This window comes from Protopterus annectens, chromosome 13.part0 (assembly GCF_019279795.1).
Source record: "Protopterus annectens isolate FY-2018-M chromosome 13.part0, PAN1.0, whole genome shotgun sequence".
NCBI classification, from domain to species: Eukaryota; Metazoa; Chordata; order Ceratodontiformes; family Protopteridae; genus Protopterus; species Protopterus annectens.
Window position 1 is genome coordinate 895829232 of NC_056747.1, and position 12878 is coordinate 895842109.

Genomic DNA, 12878 nt, shown 5'->3' on the forward strand with positions numbered 1-12878 from the left:
CATTAAGTATGTGCTTCCCATCTGTGACTTTCAGACACTGATATTTTGTCTCTTTCTGTTTCACTGCAACATCTTTCTGGAATATAAGTCATCTATATACTACTTATCAGCAATGAAGAATCTTCTCTAATTTGTTTTTGTTTTCCTGAAGATGCAGTCCTTTTAAGCACAAGGCTTAATGAAGTTTGTGTCAGATTTTTATAACTTTGTCATGAAACCGTTTTCAGTACTATGTAAGAAACTTAACTGTGTTTACTAAAACTTATTTAATTTAGCAACATACTGTGTTTAGATATATATTTATTTAGTTTACTAACACCCATAGCTCTCAAGCTCCTATCTCGAGAATGTGGTACATCACTACTCATAATGTGTATCAATTGGGCAAAATGTAGAACACTTACTAAAAGCTTACTAACCGTTTCAATTAGGAAGCTCACAGGATGGTTAAATGTGTTACTTTATAGTTATAAAACATTCTTTTGATGAATTAATTTGATTCAGTACTATTTACCTTGAATATCAGTTAAAAGAACTCAATACCAAATGTGTGACAGACCCTTTCACTGTGGAGTATTGAGGAACATGGTCTTTTTAAGACTCAAAATGAAGAACATTCTTTGTAATGAGGTGCATTTGAGAGGTATGCTAACACCTGATGTGGTTTACTTAAGAGGGAGATCACAGGAGAAAGGAGTTAGCCTTTGTCCAGGAAACAGAAGCATTTGTTGGTTTCCCTTAAATGTCCCAGAAGCTTCTTTCTAAAACATGGGCACTGCTGAGCTGTTTAGTTAGAAGGGGCTGTTTTACTGCAGTTCCTTTCTGTGGATGATATTCCAGAGGGTGGCCTAATCAAAGCATTATTTTCCTGGTTCCTGAAAGGAGAGGGGGGGGACTTTGACTAGCAGCCTTCTTCCAAGAGACTGGCAGAAACTGTTATGTAAAATGTTAAAGGTAAGTGACGATAAAAGAAGAATGGAAAAAGTTGTTACTGTGAGCCAGTTGGCTTTTTATAGAGTTAGGTAATGGTGTGCCAGTTGAGGGGACAGGATGATACATCTCAATGCATATGTGTGAGTTTTCGGATGTATATATGTATGTATATGTGTATATGTGTGTGTGTGTGTGTGTTTGTGTGTAGATATATGTACATATATATATATATATATATATGTAGAGAGAGAGAAAGTAACTGTTTGAATTTTGTTTGTATTGTAAGAAGAGTAGATGGAGATTATTGGGAGAACATAAGTATGGCAACATTTTTAGCCAGAGCCTGCCTACTTTTTGTTGTTATAGATTCATAGGTTCATAGATGTGTACTAGGTTAATGACCTCTAGGGTCTTTATAAGCCTAGCTATGTGACCTGTGTCTCCCACAAGTTTTTAGACATTTATATAGGTGTGATTGTTGGCTACAACATGATTTACTGGCTGCCATCAGAGATGTGGGTGCCAGACCAGAAGTGAATTTTCAATTTGCCATCCAATGGTCCAGGTTACACTTAAAAAGAGTTAGGGAGAGACTTTGTTTCACATGGATGGGGAGCATGTTCCAGAGAAAGGGAATTCTGTGAGGTACATATCTCCCTCTCCATCATTTTTTTTTATGTTGCAAGCAAAATTTAGGTCTTTAGGTCTAGGGGATTGGAGGTGGAATAGCTAGTCTTAAGTTAAGTTGTAACGTTTGAGATGGTAGAGTTGGTGTAGGTTTTGAATGTTAGAATAGGGTATAAAATTAGGCTAAGATATTAGTATTTTCCTACTGAAGAGATGGGCTGATTGTTGGGTTTGTTGGGGGGGGGGGGTTGTTAGCTTGTGCTTCTTATTAATAAGCTTTAGTAGAGAGAGGTGAAATCAGTTCAAAGGACACTTTGTATACTTGAGGAAGCTGGATCACTTCTGTAAATTTTTATGTCATCAACATAAAGGGTGATATTGGAAGGAAGCACAGCTACTATAAAGTCATTTATAAATATAGAGAGAATAGCATGAGACCAAATATACAGCTTTTTTGTGACTCTGGCTGAGAAGGTACCCCAAATACATGTGCTAATGGATAGCTTACTTTTTTGCACCACAAAGGTTCTATTAGTTTCTTTATTTTTAAATCAGTTGACTATATTGTGAGTAAATCCTAGATTGCTAAGTTTTTAATGTTAGCTTTGAGTGGCATTATTTTCCTGGTTCAAAAGCCCTGCAGAGGTCAATGAAGATCACCCTAGTCAGCCATCTGTTAGTATGTATACAGCAGTTAATGTGGTGTGTCCACTATGAAAACAATGTTGTAAATGGATTAGGAGACCATATTTCCTAAGGTGTTTATCGACCTGCACATAAATAAGTTTTTCAAATGTTTTTGTGATTGGGTAGATGACTGCTATAGGTCAGTATTCTTGAGAAAATTAGGCTTAATGGGTTTTGAGAATTGTATTGTAAATAAATGTTTGAATTGCAGAGATATGTTACCTGTGGAAATAGAAAGGTTAGAGACCTGTGCTAAAAATGTGGAAAGTTTTTTAACATACATTTTCAGGAATGTGGGAGGAAAGCTATTGTGGTAAGGATTACATTTTTGTTTAGTTTGTAAGTAGTTTTTTTGACTGATTTTGCAGAGATCTCTCTGAAGTATAATGGGGGGGGGGCAAACCATGTGTGTTGGATGAGCTAGTAGTAGCTGAAGTTTGTGGTGGTGAGGGCATGTCTTAGAGCTGAGGAAGTGGGAATTAATCTCTAGGTTATGTGAGGCCTGGTTCGAGGGAGGAGTGATATGGGTATTACTGAGAGACTTGAAAGTCCTCCAGCATGTTTGTCACACTATCAGTGCTGCTACTGCAACTGTAATTAAAATAGGAGATGTTCTTCATTATTTTCCAGAACTCCCTTAGCAGAATTAAGGATCTTTGTAGTTTAGTGCAAAGGATGTGAATTGTGTTCTTTAATTTCTGATTTGGAAGACTGTCTTTTATGCAACTAGATTCGGTAATCACGTCTATCTAGATAGAATTTCTATTTAGCCCAGCCCTATCCTTAATAGTTTTCCCATAAAGCTGAGTCAAGCCAGTGGCAACGATGTCATTTTAAATGTCTTGTATTTGTTGGGAAATACCTAGTAAGAACTATTGTAATCATGGATTTAAAAATGTATTGGGCCATTGTTGGATCCTCTGCTTGGAATGGGGGGACCAGTCTGCCGCTATTATATCAGCAAGAGCCTAGTCTTTTTTGGATTCTAATAAAGGAGTGTCGATTATTTTTGAGGCAGGTCTTGGGGCTTTAAGAGAGAAAAAGGGTACCTTGTACAGGAAGCTGATCAATGAGATGTTTAGGTGAGCAAGTTCTCTCTTTCACCTGATGAGGGATGTTTATGATGGAGTCCAGCAGGCAGTGTATTCTTGATGTTGGGTTTGGTCTGGTGTAGTCTTTAACCATCTGAGTATGGTTATGTTGGGAGAGGAAGTATTTAAGATGATTGCCTTTGCTGAATGCCATGCCTGCATTGAAGCTTCCTAGTAAAATTGTTTTTCTGCTTTTGCTGGTGCATTGTAATATATCTGTTATTATGGTTGGAAATGTAGTTAGTGAGCAAGGAGGAGGGATATTGACAGGGGCTGCCAAAAAATTTAGGTGGAAGCTTCTGGTTACTGAGGTGAAGATCCAGTTAGTGTCATGTTTTTGTGTAAAGGGAACTGCTAACTGTCGCTGATGTGATATTAGTGACATGTACTTGGCACTATAAAGATATTGGTTTTTCTTCTTTGATTATTTAGAAAAAATTAACCAATAAAAAGTCAAAATCTTTCCATATGAGAGTAACTTCAAGTGACTCAGTTGCTTTGCCAGCAACTGTACCATACACAAAATCATCAGCTCCACCATTGTCATTGATTAGGGAAGACATGACTAATTTTTCTTATGAGCATTTATCAAAAATGATTCCTTCATCATAAAATGAAAGTGGAAAAGTAATTTTATCTGTGAGGACTTTTCTTTTATTAACTACTACCATTGACCAGGAGTGTGTGCATGTGTCAGAATTGTTTTTTCCCCTGTGATATTACCCATATACCGCTGAACAGAGCCATCTGGCTGGGGAGGGCAGTCACTGTTACTTTAATAATTAACAAATAAGAGTATGTGATTAAAACACGATAGATACTAAAATGGGGGGGCATGATAGCATGACATGAGACGTTTTACGAGCAGCAGTTTTGTTGAACTGTGTTATATACAGAAAGACTTGGAATTATATATATATGTGTGTGTGTTTATGTACAGTGGATATAAAAGTCTACGCACCCCTGTTAAAATGCCAGGTTTTTGTGATATAAAAATATGAGATCATAATAAATCATTTCAAAACTTTTCCCACCTTTAATGTGACCTATAACCTGTACAATTCAATTGAAAAACAAAAATCTGTTAGGTGAAAAATATAAAAAAATAAGAAACTTACAATAAGCTGGTTGCATAAGTGTGCACACCCTTGAACTAATACTTTATCAAAACACCTTTTGATTTAATTACAGCATTCAGTCTTCTTGGGTACATATCTGCCATCAACTAAAGAGACTCTGATTAACCCCAAATAAATTTCAGCTGTCCTAGTAGGATTTTCCTGACATTTACTCAGCTGCCTGCTACAGCAAAAGCCATGGTTCGCAGAGAGCTTACAAAGCATCAAAGTTATCTCATTGCTGAAAGGTATCAGTCAAGAGAAAGGTACAAAAAAATTTCCACAGCATTGGATATACCATGGAACACAGTAAAAACTGTCATCAAAAAGTGGAGAAAATATGGGACAACAGTGACGCTGCAAAGAACTGGACGTCCCACCAAAATTGATGAAAAGACAGGACGAAAATTGGTCAGGGAGGCTGCCAAGTGACTACAGCAACACTGAAGGAGCTGCAGGAATTTCTGGCAAGTACTGGTTGTGGGGTCTACTTTATGTGCTCGGCGTCTGAGAATATCGAATACGATATTCTCAACACGAGAACACCGAAAGTGCAAAACATCGAAAATGTAAACGGGAATTGGAGATTTCTGTTTACTTCAATGTAGTGCAATCTTGGAGTTGGTATATTTAAGTAGTGGGAGGTGTGGGGGGATGCAGGGGGGGCTTGCCCCCCCCCTGCCTACACTAGTTTAATTTTTTTTTTTTTTGTGTATTTTTTTTTGGACTTTGATTGTTTAATAGTTTGATGCATATGGTTCGATCCATATGCATTTGAGCTATTAAACGTTCGAGATCATAAAGTAGACCCGGTTTTGTACTACATGTGACAACAATCTCCCATATTCTCCATATGTCTGGACTATGGGGTAGGGTTGCAAGACGGAAGCCTTTTCTTACACAGAAAAGCATTCAAGCCCGGCTAAAATTTGCAAAACAATAAATACATCAAGTCTCCCAAAAGCATGTGGGAAAATATGTTATGTTGTGATATGACCAAGGCTGGACTTTTTGTCCACAATTCCAAAAGGTATGTTTGGCACAAAAACAACACTTCAGATCACCAAAAGAACACCATCCCCACGCTAAAGCATGGTGGTGGCAGTATCATGCTTTGGGGTTGCTTTTCTTCAGCTGGAACTGGAGCTTTAGTCAAGGTGGAGAGAATTATGAACAGTGCCAAATACCAGTCACCTTTGGCCCAAAACCTTCAGGAGCAGGAGAGACTAGACACCAGCAATACTATAAATATTGTGCCTTAAAAGCAGTGAAGAGGATTCTATCCCTGCACCAACCCAACTCCCACAGAGGATTTTATTCCTTTGATCCACTACTAGACAAAAGGGATCTGGTTTAAAACATAATTATTGTGAATGAAAAAAAAGAATAAAGTGCAAAGGGGGAAGGGTATCAAACTCTGCAGTCTTGCCACAACAAACCTTAGCATTAATATGCTGTGGTGAGAAGATAGTGTAGCAGTTTTTTTAAACATGTAACAAACATCTCTGTCATTATTCAGTGCCTGCAACAGTTCATCAAGTGGGAGGGGGAGGGACAGGTAGTACTAGGCATACCTGTCAACCTCGTGGGACAAGACAAGTCAAAATTAATGGTGGGAAAAAACTGGGAATGAATATATTACTCAGTCCTCGTACAAATTTAGAGAAAGTCACCAGTTTAACAGCTTTTGCATTACATGGATTTATTGAAGGATATATAAAATGTGAAACTCTCAATGTCTGGCATTAATGACTGACTGTAACCTTCCATTATTTACAAACACAGGACAAAGGAGACATCAGGGAAGTTGTGAAAACACAGGGACCGGTATGGGGTACATTGTGTGTGTGTGTGTGTGTGCGTGTGTGTGTGTGTGTGTGTGTGTGTGTGTGTGTGTGTGTGTGTGTGTGTGTGTGTGTGTGTGACTATGTGCATTTTGTGTAAGAGAGTGAATGACAATGTGCCTGTGCTAACAATATGCAGCCGCTACCACAGGAAAGTGCTGCATTGTGGTTAATAGCAATTTAAAGCCATATAAATTAGCTGATAATGAGGTCTTTCCTTATTGTTGCTACAGTGTCTCTGAATCACAAAGTTCCGCAGTGCAGAAACAGGGCCTTTTTACTACAGCCTCTGTTTTAGAAAATCCCTTAGTAAGTTTTGCATTGTTTTTTTTTTCGGGAAAGCGGTGATTGATTTTATTGTTTCAGATCAAGTGGTTAAATTGTGGATATTTGATTGTCTTTGTTAGGTAGAATGCTTTCGGTTCTGAAGAAGTATCTTATGTGTTGAGATGAAAGCACTAAGCCATTTAATGGTGTGATTATTTTTCCATTAACATGACATATGGATTGGAATATCAGGACTCATGGAACTAGTAATTTTAGTTTTGAAAAGATCAGAAGCTATTTGATCAAGGGTGATAACAGGTGGTATAATTAGGGGAAGGTTTTTAGGCGAGTTGGGGTATGTGAGAGGTGTGAAGTTGGTATTAAATTTAAGTCAACAGAACAACAAAAAACTTAACATATAAAAAAACACAAGCTCTGTGAGTAAAAATGTTAAGCCAGCAAGAGAATAAGAAATGACCATACAACACCCTCAACATTAAACTTGACATTTTTGTTCTTTTAATTTCAAACTAAGAACTTCATTAGAAAAAACAGATCGACAATCCTCTCAGTGTTCCAGTAATCATGATAACAAATCACATGATCAAAATTAATTCTCACACTAATAAACTTATGAAAATGAATAAAGAATAATCTAAAAATTAGTTATTGATTACATTTTGTTTTTTTTAGAAAACATTTAATATTAATCACATAATTTAAGCCCAGTGACTTACCAAATGCTAAGTGAATTTGCCATAGCAATTAATTTTTAGATAATTCTTATTTGTGCATGTTTGTTTAATTATGGTTTCATAAGCTTATTAGTGTGAGAATTAATTAATTTTGATCATGTGATTTGTTATTGTGCTTATTTAAACACTGAAAGGATTGTGGGCCTGTTTTTTTTTCTGATGAAGTTCTTAGTTTGAAATTAAAAGAATGATAATACGAAGTGTTTCTGTTGTCACTGTTATTTGGTCATTTCTTATTCTCTTGCCAGCTTAATATTTTGCTCACAGAGCTTAGTATTAAATTTATCAGCAAGATTATTAACTATAATTTGTGGACTAGAGTATGATACACCATTGCAGTTAAGTAAAGAGTAGAAGTAGGTATTACTTATTGGAGTTTTGTAACATTGGAAAGCCTTGTGGTCATATCTAGAGATGGAAGCAATTCTAACTTCGTAACTTGCTTTGCACACTTTAATTGCATGTTGGAGGGTCTTTATTTTGAAGCTTCCTTTCTAGCATGGGAGAGGAATTTTTTTTCCACAAAAAAGTCATGAGCTTATTCTTTTTCTTGTAGAGTTGATTTGTATGAAAAGTCCACCATACATGCTTATTTGTGAAATGATGACTGTTCTTTGAGGAAGATGAGACCTGCGTCTTCTGTGCTTCTATTTGTAAGACAGTGAAACTCAGAGGACTATAAAGGCAGTTTTATGAATGGGTTTGTTTGGGGGGAATATGCAAGATGAATTTGAGCAGGATATCTGTACGTAGTAATAAGTTGGCTTTCAAATACTTCTTTTTTTTTCTTTGCTGTCATCATTGTACTCCACCAGGTCACTCGGTCCATTCATTCCTCATCACTGGAATTAAGGTTTTTCAGGAGGGGCCAACAGTCAGACAGGCATTAGAGTATTTCAAAATTTTGCTGCTTTTTATGGCCTTGTTCCCCTATAGAATAAATATACAATGGGATGACTGTGGTGGGCAGTCCTGTCACTTACATATAAAAATGTTCCCCTCCAAGCAGTCTTACCTTTCTCCTCAAAGAATGAGGGGTGGTTTCTCTGGTCTCTGCCAGAGAAATCTCAATGCCAAGTATGCCCCTGAAATTCTGCAGCCCTCCCCTATAGGGAAGTAAATGGGCTACACCCCATCACTCCTCCCTCTTCCTCCATTGCTAGGATTAATAATTGACCCCACTTGCCTAGGTTGCAGTCAGGATTTCATCACTCTATGCCAAGGAGCCAGGTGGGTTTACAGCAATACTAAAATAATGTGGGGTTTTTAATCAGTGGATGGGTTTGTATTGATGGTAAAGGTAACATAAAGTTTATCAGAATTTTACAAGGAAGGTAGAGACATTTAGCAGTGGAACAGGATGGGAGAGGTTAGCAGTTTGTAAGGACAATGTCAAAGACGTGAACATCCTGTAGCAGGGGTGAGTACAATTTGCCCTAGGGAGTTAGCATTCACAGTCATGGAATTTATGGATACATTTATTGCACGCTGTATCATTTTGTGAGTAGATAGAGAGGTAATTAATGTCTTCCATAATGTTTTTAGGCTAGGTGAGTAGCTTATCAGTTTGATTTAGTCATTATGCTCTGTAAGTGACATTGAAGGGGAACCTGCAAACAGCAATGATGTCATAGTCAGTTTTATTGATGTACATTAGGACCTGTTGAAGTTCTACATTGGTAACATGCAGCCTATGCTGTGAAATAGTGTGGTGCCTAATAAGTATGGATTTGTACCTTCAGTTTTCTTCAGTCCAAAGTGGTGGTGTAGGTATAATACCTGGCAGGAGGGAGTGCTGTCCTTCTTTTGAAATAATATCTTGGTAATTAGACAACTATGGATATCTTCAAAGATGATGGAAGCCTAAAGCTCCGATTGTTATTTTTCTAGCATTGAGCAAAGCAATCCTTATAGTGCTTGAACTGGGATTTGTTATATGGATATACTTGTAAAAGTTGAATATTGGCTAAAAGGGACTCTCGGGGAAGAGCAAGGTTTCTAGCTAATATTTGAAAGCCATGAAACAAAAGATGCAGGCCTCCCTGACAAAACATGAGTGTTTGTTGAACAAACCTAGTCTAGGCAGATACACACTGGAATCCCCTAGAATGACACTGTGTATTTAATATGGCCCTTATTCCAGCCAATTATTTTATGTTTGAATTCAGGCATCATTCTTCAATGGAAAGAATACTGTCTCACAATAGTGGTTTGCCCTTGTTTGGATAGGTGGTGAGATCAACTATATTTCATTGCATATCCCTTAAGGCACACCACCCAAGGTCATTCACTTTCATATGAACAACAAGGTCATACTCATATTAAGGATGATGAAGGATCCTGAGGGCTGTTATCATGTCCTTGGTCCTAGTACCAGAGAAACGGCTGAAAATAACTCTTCTTACCCAATCTGGTAAGTGATGTGTTATTGTATTTTAAGGTAGGATCACCTGCAACCAGAACTTTAGGATTTCAAAAAGGCCTGTGTCACCTTGGAGAGTCAGACTTACAGTCATGGTAATTGAGGGACTAGGCATAAGTGTGTCTCTAGATTTCTTTCTTCTAAATGGGTGCCTGGGAGACTTAGGTGAGAATTTCTGAACTGCACCAACTTAGATGCAAGTGGTGTGTTAATGTTTACTGACAGTGGTGAGAGCAGAGAAATGTGCCTGCAGACCATATATGTAGATACAGCTCCCACTGGTAAAGTTGGAAAAATCTAGAGTTGTATTGGTTTATCAGTAAGCATTAGGCAGTTCCTACACTGCCTGGTTAGGTATGAGGTATGGGATCACAGCTTTGAGGGAGTAGGTGTTTCGTATATTTAGTCGTTGCAAGATCCTGAATAATTGCACGGATCGATACAATTAAGTTAAATGTGTAATCTGCAGAAAGGCATGGCAAGAGGTGCAGGGATTGTTACTGGTAGGGATCAGCTAGGAAGAACTATTGGGTTCATACCTCTCAACCTCTTAGAGCAAGAAATCTGGAAAAAGCCATTAATAAAAGTGGGACAGAGGCCCAAAAATAGGCACAGTTTTTAAATATTACTCCTATAAACTTAGAAAGCTGATAGAATAACACATTTTGCATTAGCATGAATTTTCTGAAAGGCATGAAGTGTGAAACTCAAATATATTATTTTCTAACTTCAGTCTTTAATGATTTGTTACTAATTTGCCAGAAAACCATAAATTTATGAAAAACAGACCAAAAATATGAGGAAAACATCTCGACATTCTGTGAAAATCTGTACAGATGTGAGGTATGATGGGGTTTGAAAATAGCTGTCTAAAGTGACAATAGTTAGCTATTGAAATATTCATTTTCATGTTGTGAGTGTTAATGGATGTAGGTACGTTTGGAAGTAAGTGCTGCCAGTGGAAGTGGTAGGGTTTGGTCCGTAAGGTAGATAGAGAAAATATTGGAAAGATTAAGGTAATTGAAACGAAATGAGGATGGTGATAACGTTAAAAGCAAGAAGTCTAGCAATGATATGTAATATCTGTAACATTAGCACAGGGGGGGAGAACTGAACAGAAAAATTAATGTAAAGGACCACTATATGCAGAAAGTGAAAAAACATAAATTTTTCATTGTTTGGCATTATCCAAATCTGCCTGCAACAAAATAAGTACTAGTTACAATGTTTTTATCCATGAATGCCCTCATGATGACAGACATCCCAGGAAATTTTTTCCTTGAAAAGCTAAACCTGTCCACAATGCGCTGTGAAAGCATAGTCTATGAAATTAAGTTGCCCATCTGTAAACTGACAAAGAGTACATTTCATAGGTTTATAGGTTGGTACTAGGCTATCGGCCCTAGGGCCTATACAAGCCTAGCCATAACAATTCCCTGGATATTTCTTCCCACAATATTTACTTCCCTGGACCCCCTGTCTAGCAGGGCAACTGACGTGATCCTCAGGGTGAATTTCCTATCTCCCATCCAATCGTCAAGGTTTCTTTTGAAGAGGGCCAAGAAGGTGCTCTGCTTGACATATATGGGCAGTCTATTCCAGAGTCTGGGGAGTCTCTGGGTCTTCCAGCATGATTTGTTCATTGTGATGACAAGGTTTAGATCCCTGGAGCATGTGGCTCTGAGGGATTGGGATTTCTTTAAGTGGAGCATGTCCAACAGCTCAGGGTTTGATATGGCCTTGTATGTTAAGTAGAGATTGCCTCTGAGTAGACAATATGCGACAGAGTATAGGTAGAGTTTTTTTAGATGGTCAGCATAGGGCATCTGCTTTATGCCTGTGATTCTTTTAGTGAGGTATTTTTGAGGTCTTTCCAGTTGTTGCAGATGTCTTGAGAGGTACATACCAAATGGGGCGTTGTATTCTATAATGGGTCTAATGAGGGATGAGTACAGTGGGACAATGACCTCCTTTTTTCTGGATGAAAAGCCCTTAGTGATGAGGTTTACCACATAGAAGTATTTCCTGACTGTTGTGGCGATGTGGTTATCGAAGGTGAGACCACTGTCCACCTGTGTCCCAAAGTCTCTCATCACACTTTTGGTGTTTAGTGTACTGCCACCTATGTGGTAATTCATGGGTACATGTTTTTTTCCCAAAGGGGATAACTATACATTTCTTGGCATTAAGCTTGATCCCATGGCTCTGGCACCAAGCATCTTTTTCTGTAAGGCCCTTTTGTAGAATATCCACATAATTTGGGGATTCAATAATGGCTCCCAGTTTGCAGTCATCTGCGAACTTTGTTAACCAGAGTCCCTTAGTGTTGGCCTGTACTTCAGAGAAGTAGATGCCAAACAAGAGCTGTCCCAGGTCTGAACCCTGAGGTACTCCACTTGTCACTTTTCTGGAGCTTGATTTGCAGTTGGCTACTTTTACAGTCTGGATTCTGTCAATAAGCCAGTTGGCAACCCATCTAGTGACGTAGGGATTTATGCCCAGCTTAGTAAGTTTATCTGTGATTTCAGAGTGGGGGATGGTATCGAAGGTCTTTTCAAGGTCCAGATAGGCTGGGTGGACCGCTGTACCCTCATCCACGGCTGTGGAGACTGATTCAAAGAAGTCAATCAGGTTCAGTAGACTAGATTGGCCCTTCACAAACCCAAATTGGGTGGGGTCCAGTGTTTGAAGGGTGCCAATGTCTTTGTTTATAAGTCCATGATAATGCATTCCATGCCCTTGCAGATCAGGCTCATCAGACTGATGGGACAGTAGTTCCCGGGATCCAAGGTGGATCCCCCCTTGTGGAGAGGGATAACTGTAGCTTTGCGCCACTCAGTGGGCATGAAGCCTGAGGTGAGGCTATGATTAAACATATGACACTTAGGTGAGGTGCCAGTTCATTTTGTAGTTCATGTAGTATACAGCCCAGAATATCATCTGGTTCCTTGGATGCTGTATTCTTAGCTTTGGAGAGTGCAGTTTCTACCTTTGTGGCTGTGATTACCGGAATTTGGCAATCTTTTGATATTGAGATGGGCCCTTTAGGGGGGTGAGAGGGGGGGTGAAGTTGGCATTAATCGATCTGCCAGGATATTGGCAATATCCTTGGAATCAGTATATTTAATGCCATT

The 12878-nt window shown here is 38.5% G+C and overlaps 1 protein-coding gene across 7 annotated transcripts in view; it reads left to right on the forward strand.

Annotated features, from left to right (window-relative positions):
* Positions 1-12878, forward strand: part of KSR1 (kinase suppressor of ras 1) — a 1687803-nt gene that overhangs the window by 1370083 nt on the left and 304842 nt on the right. The window lies entirely within an intron of this gene.